A 13124-nucleotide genomic window follows, 5' to 3' on the forward strand; every position below is an offset into this window, starting at 1 on the left:
ATCGCCCCGATCACGTCAAAGTCGTCAGGTAAACGGCAATCCTGAAGATCCAATGGATCAACTGGACCGACCACATACAAGTATGTGTCCTTCTTACTAAGAATGACCGACTAATTTTCAGCAACTGAAGAACACACGTCATAGCTGCCCCGGTCACTTTCAGTCTTCCGGTTAATGGCTAACCTCATTCTCTAAGTCGAAACGAGGACCAAAACATATCCGAGGATATGTCCATCAAACTGAGGTAACCGACTAATTTTAAGCAATAATGACAAATTTTTTTTCTTTTTTTTTTTTTTTTTTAAATACACACAAAGACATGGTTACTCGGAATTGATCATCCCGTTCAGCTCAATTAGGTTTTGAAATCTGGATTTATCAAACGCTTTTGTAAACAAATCAGCAAAGTTTTCCAGTGTATCAACCTTTTCGATCTTGATCAGTTTCTTCTCAGCACAATCCCGTATGAAGTGATGACGAATGTCAATATGCTTAGTTTTACTGTGCTTCACGGGATTGTTAATTACTGAGATGGCGGCAGTGTTATCAATTAAAATAGGAGTGAGTAAGAAATTCAGACCATAGTCGCGCAATTGTTGCTGAATCCACAAAACCTGAGAGCAGCAGTTGGATGCTGCCATGTATTCAGCTTCGCATGTTGAAATTGCAACTGATGTCTGTTTCTTGCACTGCCAGGAAACTAATCTTCCTCCAAGAAACTGACAGCCTCCTGTTGTTGACTTCCGACTCTGATTGCATCCTCCATAATCAGAATCTGTATATGCCACCAGTTCAACGTCTCCTCCCTTTGGGTACCACAACCCTAGTTTCGGCTTGCCTCTGAGATACCGCAAAATCCTCTTCACACCTTTCATGTGAGATTCCTTTGGGTTTGCCTGAAAACGAGCACAAAGACAAACAGCAAACATTATATCAGGCCTAGAAGCAGTTAAATACATTAAAGAACCTATTATCGCCCGATACAGAGTTGGGTCCACATCTGCGTCACCATCTGATTCAGCACCCAATTTGTGATTGACGCAGATTGGAGTATCATATGGAGAACTGTCCTCCATCTTGAATCTTTTCAGCACATCATGAACGTACTTCGTTTGATGAATGAACATCCCGTCCTTCTTCTGATCAACCTGCAATCCTAGAAAGAAAGTTAGTTCACCCATAGCACTCATCTCGAATCGTTTCTTCATGACAGCCTCAAAATCCTGACACATGGATACTCTTGATGCAGCAAAAATGATATCATCCACGTAGACTTGAACCAGTAGGAAGTCACATCCTTCTCTCTTCACAAACAACGTACTGTCAATCAATCCCCTTTCAAAACCATTTTCCAGCAAGTAGTCCGATAACGTTGAATACCAGGCACGAGGTGCCTGATGTAACCCATATAACGCCTTGCTCAACCTGTATACGTGATCAGGAAAGTCTGGGTCAGGAAAACCCGGAGGTTGCTCAACATACACAACCTCATCAACTTTCCCGTTTAGAAACGCGCTCTTCACATCCAACTGAAATACCTTCATCTTTTTAAATGCAGCAAACGCCAAAAACAATCGAATCGCTTCTAACCGGGCGACAGGGGCGAACACCTCATTGTAATCAATACCCTCTTGCTGATTAAAACCTTTAACAACCAGCCTCGCCTTATTTCTTACGATAATCCCCTTATCATCTCTCTTACACTTGAACACCCATTTTGTGCCTATAGCATGCACATTCCTTGGTTTTTCAACCAAAGTCCAAACTTCCATTTTCTCGAACTGAGCCAACTCTTCTTGCATGGCTTTGACCCACGAGCTGTCCTTTAAAGCCATTTGATAATTCTTTGGTTCAATTTGGCTTATAAAGCAGGAGTACAAACATTCGTTCAGTATACCCGTTTCCTTAATGCTTGTATAAACACAGGTGTGCTCACTCAAGCTACTTCTGGTTTGTACACCGGAGGACACATCACCTATAATATTCTCCAATGGGTGATCTTTGTGAATTCTCGTGGTCGGAACAGCACCGACATGCAAATTATCTTCCAAATTTGAAGAGATCTCATCTATGGTTGTTTCAGGCTGAGAGTGAAAAGGATTAATAAATTCATCTTCAGTTGAGGCCGCAGGGGTATCGATAGGGTTTGATGTGGAAGGTTGAGATTTCTCAAACATCTGATGTTGCAATAGATTCTCTTCCTCATCAAGTATCATCTTCGTCACAGCTCTTTCGTCTTCTTCAGAAATTTCCAAATCAGGTACGTTAAACGACTTAAAAAGTTTAACATAGTCGAAAAGCTCAGCAGGTCCATTGCTTGGTTTTGGCGGTTGGTAACTAGTAATGTCGGTGTTACAAACCACCTCCACCTTGCAAGTCGACGTATTGAAGACCCGTCTGTTGGGAGTCCCAACAACATAACCGACTAGGATTCCCTCATCGGCTACTTCACCAAATTTCGAATTAGTCTTCAAAATCGAACAAGGAGACCCAAATGGTTCAAGACCGCACAAGTTGGGCTTCCTTCCGTGCATAAGCTCGTAACAAGTTTTTCCAAGTCTCTTAACGGTTAACACCCTATTCAGAACATAGCAGGCTGTAGCAACTGCTTCAGCCCAGAACATCACAGGAAGCTTCGAGTCTGCCAGCATAGTTCTGGCTCCTTCAATTAACGTTCGGTTCTTCCTTTCAGCCACTCCATTCTGTTGTGGAGTATACGGAGCGCTGTATTGATGTTCAATTCCCTTCTGAAGACAGAAGATTTCCATTTCAAAGTTCTTGAACTCTGTCCCATTGTCGCTTCTGATGTATTTAACTGATTTACTCATGACGTTCTTAACTTTTGTAATTAGATTCTTCACCATCTGAGTTGTCTCGTCTTTTGTTTTCAGAAAATATACCCACGAGTATCGCGAGTAGTCATCAGTTATCACCAAGCAGTAAGAAGTACCACCTAGACTTTTTACATTCACTGGACCGAAGAGATCCATATGAAGTAGTTCTAGAGTACCGGCAATAGAATTAATTTTCTTGGTGAGATGGGATTTCTTGTGTTGCTTTCCCTTCTTGCATGCTATACATTTGTCTTCAAAGTTAAAACTTTTTAAGGGAACGCCCATCACAAGCCCATTCTTGACAATGAAGTTCATCTTCCGAAGATGAATATGTCCCATTCTCCTGTGCCATAATTCTGATTCTGATTCGCTTGCTTTTGTCATTAAACAGGATTCTCCAGTGGCCATTTCAGTAGACCTCATATCCATCACATATGTATTCGTTTCACGTGGAGCTTTCATTACTATCCATTCGTCTGGTATTTGAAAACCAGGCTTCAATACGATCGCTTCATTCTTCGTGAAATGGACAGTGTAATCTTTATCACAAATCTGCGACACACTCAGCAGATTGTGCTTTAATTCCTCCACAAAGTTTACATTCTCAAGTGTCATTCTCCCATTCGACACAGTTCCTCTACCGGTAATCCTGCCTCCGCTCTCACCAGCAAAACTAACTCTTGCTCCCTGAACAGGTTTTAAGTCTTGCAACAAGTGTTTGTTGCCTGTCATGTGCCGGGAACAGCCGCTATCTACAATCCAAAGATTGTTGGCAGCCCTGTTCAACTGTTCCTGCACAATAAAACAAAGAGTTAGAATCTTGGGACCCAAGACCAATTGGTCTTGGATCGATACGTCCCGTACCCTGGCTTTCTCAAGTTAGCATCAGGATAATTTCTGTAAGTCCTGTTAGGGAATCTCCTTGCAGATTGAGTGTAATGCCTTCCAAACCTATGAGAGTTGAAAGTATTATATCTTGTGGTTTGGTTGAAAAACTGAGGTTTGTTTTTATAAAAACTTGAATTAGTTACATTTTTGCACTTTGAAAAGTGTTCATTTTTAGCAGTAACAAAATGACGCTTATCCTCAGTTGTATTTGGCCTCACACCTCTAAATCTCGGCTTCAGAGGGCAGTCTGCAACTAAATGCCCTAATTTGTTACATCTAAAGCAACACCGACTCTCCATTTTCTTGTCAAATGTTGGTTTGGATGTAGAGGCAGTGTTACCAGCCTTTCGTCTCACATAAGGTGGGACGTACGGATTGAGTGGAGAACTCTTTTTAGAAATTTTATTTTTATCTCCACCGTTGGGTAACCCTACTTTCTCTTTTGTCTGACCAGATTCGGACAACTTATCCGAATCCGATGAGACTGGACTCGAAACAGAAATATTCACACTAGAAACAGGCGAACTCATTTCGCCACAGCTAACACTTGGTTCTACCCTTGTAATCTTGATTGGAGTTGTCTGAGTAACCTCGAAATCAACAGATTTCTGAACACTCGGATTATAGGTATAATTGTGGTTAAAGGGTGGTGGAACTTCGTGATATCCGATTCCTCCCCTCTTTGCAGAGGTACCTTGATCACTCACGAGGTGATCAAGGATGGCCGAGGAATTCCTGAACTGCTCAAGTTTGCGGTTCAGTTCCACCACCTTCACCTGGTGGTCAGCAATCTGTTTATCCCGATCAGCAATCAATTTAGTTTTTTCTTCTAAAACTTCATAACTAAGATCAATTATTTCAATTTTCTCAGCAAGTTTAGTTTTTAAGCTTTGAATGTCTTTTTCACATGCTTTTATTTTAACTTTATAACTGTTTTCTCTTGATTTAGTATAATGGTGATCTTCTTTAATAGTTTTAAAATCAGCATCTAAACGGACGTACTGATCAGTTATCGTAGTGAGTTGCTCAGACAAATTCTCACAACTAGTACAAATATTCTTAGTACTTACCTCGGAGCGATTATCCTTGTCATCTGCCATGAAAGCGGTTTCTTCTTCATTAGCTTTCTCATTTCCATCAACCTTCTCACATTCTTCAACTTCAGACTCAGCCATGTTCGCTTGCTCACCAGAACCACTTGAATGCGGGTTCCAGTTGTACTCACCTGCTTCTCTGGTCAACATGGCGTTAATCTCTCTGTTAACTCCAGAGTGTTGTGTAGGCCGACCTTGTCCTCGTTCAACCCTCTCATTTCTGCATTCCTTGGCAAAGTGCCCGTACTGTTGACAATTATAGCACCTTACCTTGGATTTGTCGAACCCGGGCCTACCACCAACAAACTTTCTCCCAGTTTTGTTCATAAACCGTTTTACACGCCTCACAATCATTGCCATTTGCCATTGCAAATCCATCTCCTCCAGATCATCAGCATCGATCTGGTCGTAGTCCTCATCCAGTACAGCAGGGTCCACAATCTTCCCATGGATGTAGTTTTCGTAGGAAGCAATAAATGATGCATAGACTGCAAACTGCTCTTCAGCAGATTTTACACTCATAGGCATCTTGGAATAATTATTGCTTGAGGCATTTGCAGAAAAACCACTTGAGGATGCTTGAGGCTTTGAAGTACTTGATCCTCCAGCAACGAAACAGACATCACCGTTCATGTTCACAGAAACGTTTCCTTCATGAGAAGAGTCAGGACCTGACTCCCCTTTCGAGTAAAAAGCAGCAGATTCAGGCCTCGAACTTGAGCCTGAGTTAACCTTTGCACCATACATACCAGGGTCTTGTATCTGATCTGTTGGTGTTTCTTTTCGAACCATATTACGCTCATAAGTTCTGAGCTTGTTTACTGCTGTTTCCAGATCATAATTTGGAAAGTCTCTGTCTTCCCTCATAAGAACGGTGTACATTTCCCACTTCGGTGGGAGAGCATCGAGAAGCTTTTCAACAATCTCTTCTTCTCGATAGGCAATCGAATAATTGCTAAGCTCTGTCATTAGATGATAGTATCTGGTGATAATATCATCCAGTGATTCGTTCTTCAAAAATTTGAAGACGGAGAACTGGGTCTTTAAGAGTTTGATCTTTGATGCACGGATACCCACATTCCCCTCGAATCTATTTTCAAGAGCATCCCAAAGCTCTCTCGCAGAAGTGTACTTTCTGAAAGTGTGGAGAACCTCTTGAGGAAGTGCCATTGTTATAGCTGCATGGGCCTTGCTCTCAGCCTCATACATTTTCTTTTCTTCGTCCTCCATTTTGCTGTACTTCTTAACCACGTCACGGCCTTCGTATTGCATAGTTGGAGGGATATATCCATCCTGGATGCACACCCACATTTTGGCATCCTGGTATTTAATGTATTGGATGAATCTGTCCTTCCATGCCACGAAGTCAGTTCCTTTCATCAACCTCGGGGCCTTAGTGGCTGACCCCGCTTCTACTTCCATCTTGACCAAATCGGAGATGTTAATTGACGACATCCTTGCGAAAACCTGAAAAACCTGAAAATAAAAAAATATTAAAACAGCTCAGTAGGCGAAGTTAAGAATAACTTCGCTTGAAAGTTAACTTCGCTGAAAAGAGAACTTCGCTGGGTCTTAAATTCGCTTGACTTGGCGAAGTTAAAAATAACTTCGCTTAGAATGAGCGAACTTAGGAGGTAAGCGAACTTGGGTGGAAAGCGAAGTTGCGGATAACTTCGCTAAGGCGAACTTATGAGGTAAGCGAAGTTGTGGTTAACTTCGCTAATCCTTATATCTTCGCCGAAACCCTAATTCCAGTGACGGCAACTTCGCCTGAAGAATGGTAACTTCGCCCGAAGAACGGTAACTTCGCCCGATGAACAAGGAAACTGTTCAGATCTGATTTCGTCAATCCAGCAGTTTCCGATCAATGCAATGGCTTGAAAATGACTGTCAAGCACAAGCAAAACACAATCCCAACAAAAACACGTCCCGCGAATAGGTCAAACGAGACGTTTTCTACACCCGCGTGAAATCCCGAACCTCATAATCGAGCCGATCGCTCTGATACCAATTGTAGGTTCCTGGACGGATCGTACACGGGATGTCGCTAACAACGCAGGTGCGGAATCCCTGCGTAGGTAGATACGAGTGTAGAGTATGTAGAGATCGAACACACAAGCAATAAACCAAACACGTTATATTGATAACAAACACGTGACCCGAGGTCACTATTACAGACAATGACACGTAACACACGAAGTGAACAGCTGAAACGAAAACCCTAAACGACCAACCCTAACTGTTTCGGCTGAAACAGTATATAAACATGACAACTTCGCCATAGGCGAAGTTGTCAATAACTTCGCTGATTCAACAAGTTCGCCAGAGCGAACTTGTTGACAACTTCGCGTGTTACAAATATAAACATAATCAAAACATAATTGCATTACAGACTCGATTACAAATGCTAGACTATGAACTACTGACACACATGTACCAACAGGTTTGGCGGCTATCGGCCTGTTATTGACCCTACAAGTGCGTAGGGTTCTTTTGGCCTATTATATATTTTTTTTTATCATCTTTTCCTAACTGCTTTTTGTTTTTTGCAGTGTCGGATTCCAATGAAGTGTATGTTCCACGATGGAACATCCGCCGAGGAACAACCCTTCGCACACCTGTGGAGTGCGTGGAGTGGGCTCGTCACGCAGCTCCCAGTGGTGCATTGGGGGAAGCCATGGCTAGCTACCAGGAGGGTAGGCTAAGCAATGAGCTTCGGGTTCTCCTGGCCCGGATGCAGCCGCGCGTCGAGTTGCTTTGTCGTGAAAACGACAAGTTAAAAGCAGCTCGCATTCAAGAAGTAGCTCAGGCGCGGGCTGTCTGGGAGGAGAATAGGAGGCTCTCCGCCGCGGCTGCGGAGAATGAGAAGGCGTTCAAGGCCCTTGAAGTTGAGGTTCAGGCCCGTCTCGAGGCCCGTTCCAAGGCTGCCCAAGCTGTTAATGAACAGCTTCGGCTGGCTAAGGAAACTGCTAGGAACGCAACTGAAAGAGCCACCAAGGCTGAAACTGTTGCTGAGCCTCTACGCGTGGAGAATGAAGAGCTTAAAGCCAAATTAGAGGCTCTCCAGCAGGCTCATGATGCCTTGGCGATGGAAGACGCCAAAAAGCTCCAAGAGATCTTGGACCAGAGGAGGGTGCTTGACCACACTGAGCGTAAGCTAAAGGGCGTCGAAGAGGCTGCGGCTAAAGAAGTGTTGCTTGCCAACCTCAACAATAGTGAAGCCGAACGCGCCAGTAACGTAGCTCAAGCTGCCCTCCAGGAGGCTCTGGTTGCCAAGGAATGGCTTCTTCGAGAAGCGTTGTCTCAGGTATGCTTTTCATGTCTTTACGCTTTTCTTTGTAAATAGAAAAGGTTCTGATACTTGTATATTTTCTTTTTTGTAGGTTGTGCATCGAGTCTTCACGGAGACGTCTTATGACGATGCTATGAGCGCAGCCCTCAACGCTTCTCATGAGGATGGGGAAAAGGCCGGCTTCCTGCTTGGTCTAGGGTTCGTTGAGAAAGGCATCCCACCTTCCAACTTCCCTTTATTTGATGTGGATACTGAAGCTGTATATGACCAAGCAGTGAATCAGTATGCCGCCTTCCCGCATCCGGTGGTGGAGAAGGTAAACGAAGTTGCTGCTGCTGATGATGGGCTAGCTATCCTTAAAGCTTTCCTTGAACTGCCACGCTCTACTGATGGTGCTGGTCCAAGTGGAAGTGGCCCTGAAGCTTGATCCTGAAGATCCCTTCCCACTGCTAGGATAGATTTAGCTTGTATAGATTTATGTTCTTGTAGGCGGGTAGTTACCCGGCCATTCTTGTAATGAATATTATGAAATATAAATCTTTGTGCGGGTAAGACCGCTACTTTCACTGGATTCCTTGCTTTATAAACGTTATATGACTTGCATACTTTAGTTTAAATTAGCAATTTTCCAACTGCTTAGAATAAGTTAACCTTTGAACGTGGTAGATAATAGGTTGAAGTTTTGCTTCCTCTTTCGTGATTGTGCGGGTAGGACCGTCACTTGCACTTAGTAGGATGGCTAAACTTTACCTACATCTAACCTGCGTGTAGGTTTTCCTCATCTTTTTTGAAATTTCTAAGTGTTTAGGATAAGTTAACCTTTGAACGTGGTAGATAATAGGTTGAAGTTTTGCTTTCTCTTTCGTGATTGTGCGGGTAGGACCGTCACTTGCACTTAGTAGGATGGCTAAACTTTACCTATATCTGACCTGCGTGTAGGTTTTCCTCATCCTTTTGTTAGAAATTCTCTGTTTTGAATAAGTTATCCGTTCGACGCGCGGTTGTCAATAGGTTCGGTTTCCTCTCATGATTTGTGCGGTTAGGACCGGCACTTTCATTTAGTTGACCAAAGTTTACCTATGACTGACCTGCGTGAAGGTTTGCCGTTTTTTGGGTTTATGCGGGTTTTGCCGCCTTCCCCACGCAACGACTTTCCACGTAATTATGCGGTGAAAACCGGCATCAGTGTTGAATAAATTAACCGTTCGACGCGCGGTTGTTAATAGGTTAGTGTTCAGTTTCCTCTATCATGATTCATGCGGATAGACCGGCACTTTCATTTAGTGGGATGACTGAACTTTACCTTTAACTGACCCGCGTGAAGGTTTGCCGTTTTTTGGGTTTATGCGGGTTTTGCCGCCTTCCCCACGCAACGACTTTCCACGTAATTATGCGGTGAAAACCGGCATATCCGTGTTGAATAAATTAACCGTTCGACGCGCGGTTATTAATAGGTTAGTGTTAAGTTTCCTCTATCATGATTCATGCGGATAGACCGGCACTTTCATTTTGTGGGATGACTGAACTTTACCCTTCAACTGACCTGCGTGAAGGTTTACCGTTTTTTGGGTTTATGCAGGTTTTGCCGCCTTCCCCACGCAACGACTTTCACACTTATGTATGCGGTGAAAACCGGCATCAGTGTTGATAGTTCATAAAGTATAAATGTAAAATCATCAGCGTCGATGTTCTAAGGAGAATCATTTCCATTATAAGTGGCTCTGGGCCTTTTCTTTACAAATTTGGAATTTATCTACATGCAAACTGTGTAATTGAGCTCCCTTCCCTATTGTTGGGATGGGAGTGCCATCGAGCCGATATGCACCTGGTTCGGGATCTCGTTGTTTGCGCAGTATGTAGTCTCCAACATTGAAGCTGCAATTTTATTCGTGTTTTCCCCAACTGGGGTTCTACACGCATCAGCCTGCTCAGCGTTCATTGCGCCACGAGGTGCGCGAGCGTCCCATCTCTGACAAATGCTTCGACCATGTCCTTTACGTCTGTGCATTCTTCAGTGTTGTGGCCTTTTGTCCTGTGAAAGTCACAGAATTTGCTCCGATCAGCATTGGGACGATGTCGGATTATTGGAGCCTTTGGCCATGGGAGCTCCTCAGTGGCGAATATCTCGGTGACGCTTTTGGTGAGTGGCGTCCATCTGGAGTTCTGGTTCGACCGTACGTTATCCCTTCCGCCTAACCGATGTTGCAAGCCGGATGAGGTGTCAAAGTTTACCCTTGACTGCCAAATGCCTAGCTTCCGCTTTTTGTTTAATCGGGCGGTAAGGACGTTGTCTTCTCTTGTTTTCTGGGTGTAGAGGTTTGTGCTCTGTGGGAGATCTCTACCCAGTTGCTTCTCCGTTTCCGCAAAGCGTTTAGCTGCTGTCATGATGGCATCCCATGTGGATGGCATGCCATCTTTACCCGTTAAGGTGCGGATGAGCTCTGGGTCGTTCGCGCCCTGGATGAAAGCAGCGCGAACAAGATCTTCGCTGATATTACCCAGACTAAGCTTCTTTGAGTTTAAGCGAGTGATGAAGTCTAGCAAAGATTCATCTTCCTCTCGAATGCATTTGAGGATTGTCCATTGCTCCTCGGTATACTTTCTTTGCTGGCTGAAGTGTTGGCTAAACTTTTGTTGGAAGTCTGCCCAGTCGTAGATGTGGTTGACCGGTAGACGATCGAACCACGCTCTAGCAGCCCCAACAAGCATCATTTGGAACATGTAACACCACGTAGGTTCCGTCCAACTACTGACGGTTGCCCCCGCTATGAACCTGTTCAAATGATCGTCTGGATCAGATATACCATCATAAGTGCCGATGTTGGACATCTGTTTGGCACTTTTCGGGGCGATTGCTTCCGCAATGTCCCTTGCAAATTTGGACGTTCCCGCATTTGCCACAGTTGGTCTGAATGTTTTGGAGAAGTCACGTGGATTTCCACCTGTGTTTTTTGGTTTGAAGGCTTCTCCAAAACGCCTTCTCGGTTGGGAGTCCGTTTCCTTACGCTTCCCTTTTGCCCTATGGCGAGGGTTCGCGTCGGTGTCGGATTCCTCCGAGTCATCGTCCAAGTATTCTTCGAATTCGTCAGCCTGTTGGACGGAACGCAAGCGTTCGTCCAACTCAGCTTGGAATTCCTTCTGACGTGCCTCCGCCCATGCCTTAACTTCATCGAGTGTTTGGCGGGGGAGTCTTGTTCGTTTCTCTAACTGGGTATCGGTGAATCCCAGTGAGCGATTATTTACTGCACTTGCCCCAGCTTGGGTAACTGGGGTAGTGTTCGTAAAATTTACTTTACTTGCCCCGGCTTGGGTAACCGGGGTAGTGTTTGTAAAGACTGTGTAGTCGCCGGTATTCCCCCCAGTAGCTGGGGTTGTGGTTACCGGAGTTTCTTTAACCATCTTTCCAGAAGTTTGAAAAAACTGAAAAGAAATGAAGTTCTAGCTTTTATGCACGGATGGCGCCAATGAAGAAACACTAACCGGACCCCGGGCAGATTACGGGTAACCTGGGGGTTAGATAGATGTTTCCCAGGAGGGGTTAGACCCGGCAAAGATGGTTCTTCCGATAACCTGCAAAACAGACACCGTGAGCTCGTCACTGAGAAGGGGGGGTTCCTCCTTGTGACCACCCTCCGGCGTGAGAATCAGACTAGATTGCTCTTTAAATATAAATGTATATTAAGAGATTGCTAGAGCAGATATCATGTATAATATGATGATAATATGATAAGATGATCATACCATTTGGGGTATTTATAGCCGAAGGTAGGTTTCCAAGGAGGTGTGGCCGGCTGAATAGTATTCCTGTTCTACCAACTGTGGCCTACGCACGTGCCCTGCTGGTAGTTGGTGGGTAGGCAGCGGCTGACAGTGACCAGGCCTGCTGTGTACTATTCCTTTTCCACCAACTGCCGGCTATGCACGTGGTATGACAGGAGTTGGTGAGTAGGCAGCGGCTAATAGTGACATACAGTACAAGAGCATGCTGCTCGCCATACTGTTGTCAATAAGCTGTCGTATCTTTAGTCAGATCTTTTGCCCATACCTCATCAGGTACAGTACAGAAGATCTTCCCGTATCGTACGGACTGGCTTAGTTGGGCGGGAGTATTCCCCCTCCCGCCTTTGTGCGGGATTGTTCCCGGCTTTGCTCATTCCTTCAGGTGACAACTGAATGATTGAGAGCTAAGTGCCTTGTGCGTGTAGCCTTGCTGCGCGGGTGGCCTTCCCTGATGGCTTGTATCCGCAGCTGCGGGAACAGGCAGAGTCCTTCACCATTGGGAGGCATTTCCTGCGGGAACAGCTTGTGTACTGCGCGTAAGGACGTCACGTCTCTGAGCATGGTGGGTCCTGCGGATCCAGTTGGTTTCTGCGCAGACGTCCCTCTTCAAGGTGAGTCTTGCGGGTCCAACTGGGCTCTGCTGGGACCTACCTCTTCAGACCATCACATAGGACTATGATATCATTAACGTGTTCATTTTTTTAATACACAAGGACGGTGTTGAATTTGAATATGCAAAGTATTTGTAACGTTTTATGCAAAAAGAAAATAAACAAATAGGTTTTCTAGGGACACTATCCTCCTTTTTTGTTAAAAAAACCTCATCAATACGTCTCGTATATGATTATATGAGACGTATATGTCCCCATATATGGTCCGTATAGTCCTATGCGAACATACAGTAGTCGGATGTGAGGGACATTGTTTTAAGATAATGAACAAAAGATAATAAATCACGTGACCGACACTAGTGAATCACGTGATGAGTGAAAGATAGGAAGTGATGATCCCAATGAGCATACAAACAAGTCACGTGCACCCTCATGTGCTCATTCGTTAATTACAGCTTTTGTTACAGATTATATTTTTAATTATTACTAATCCCAATATATTAATTCTCTCTTCACTAATTACAATGATCCAAGTATCACTACCTAGGGTTTACATGGTTCGGTTAATCGATTTGATTTATTCGGTTAATTTTTAGGTTTTCTATTTAGTTCGGTTAATTTTGAT

This window comes from Bidens hawaiensis, unplaced genomic scaffold (genome assembly GCF_021521415.1).
Source record: "Bidens hawaiensis isolate Kalapana, Puna unplaced genomic scaffold, B.hawaiensis_p1.1 tig00010780_1, whole genome shotgun sequence".
Taxonomy (NCBI): Eukaryota; Viridiplantae; Streptophyta; class Magnoliopsida; order Asterales; family Asteraceae; genus Bidens; species Bidens hawaiensis.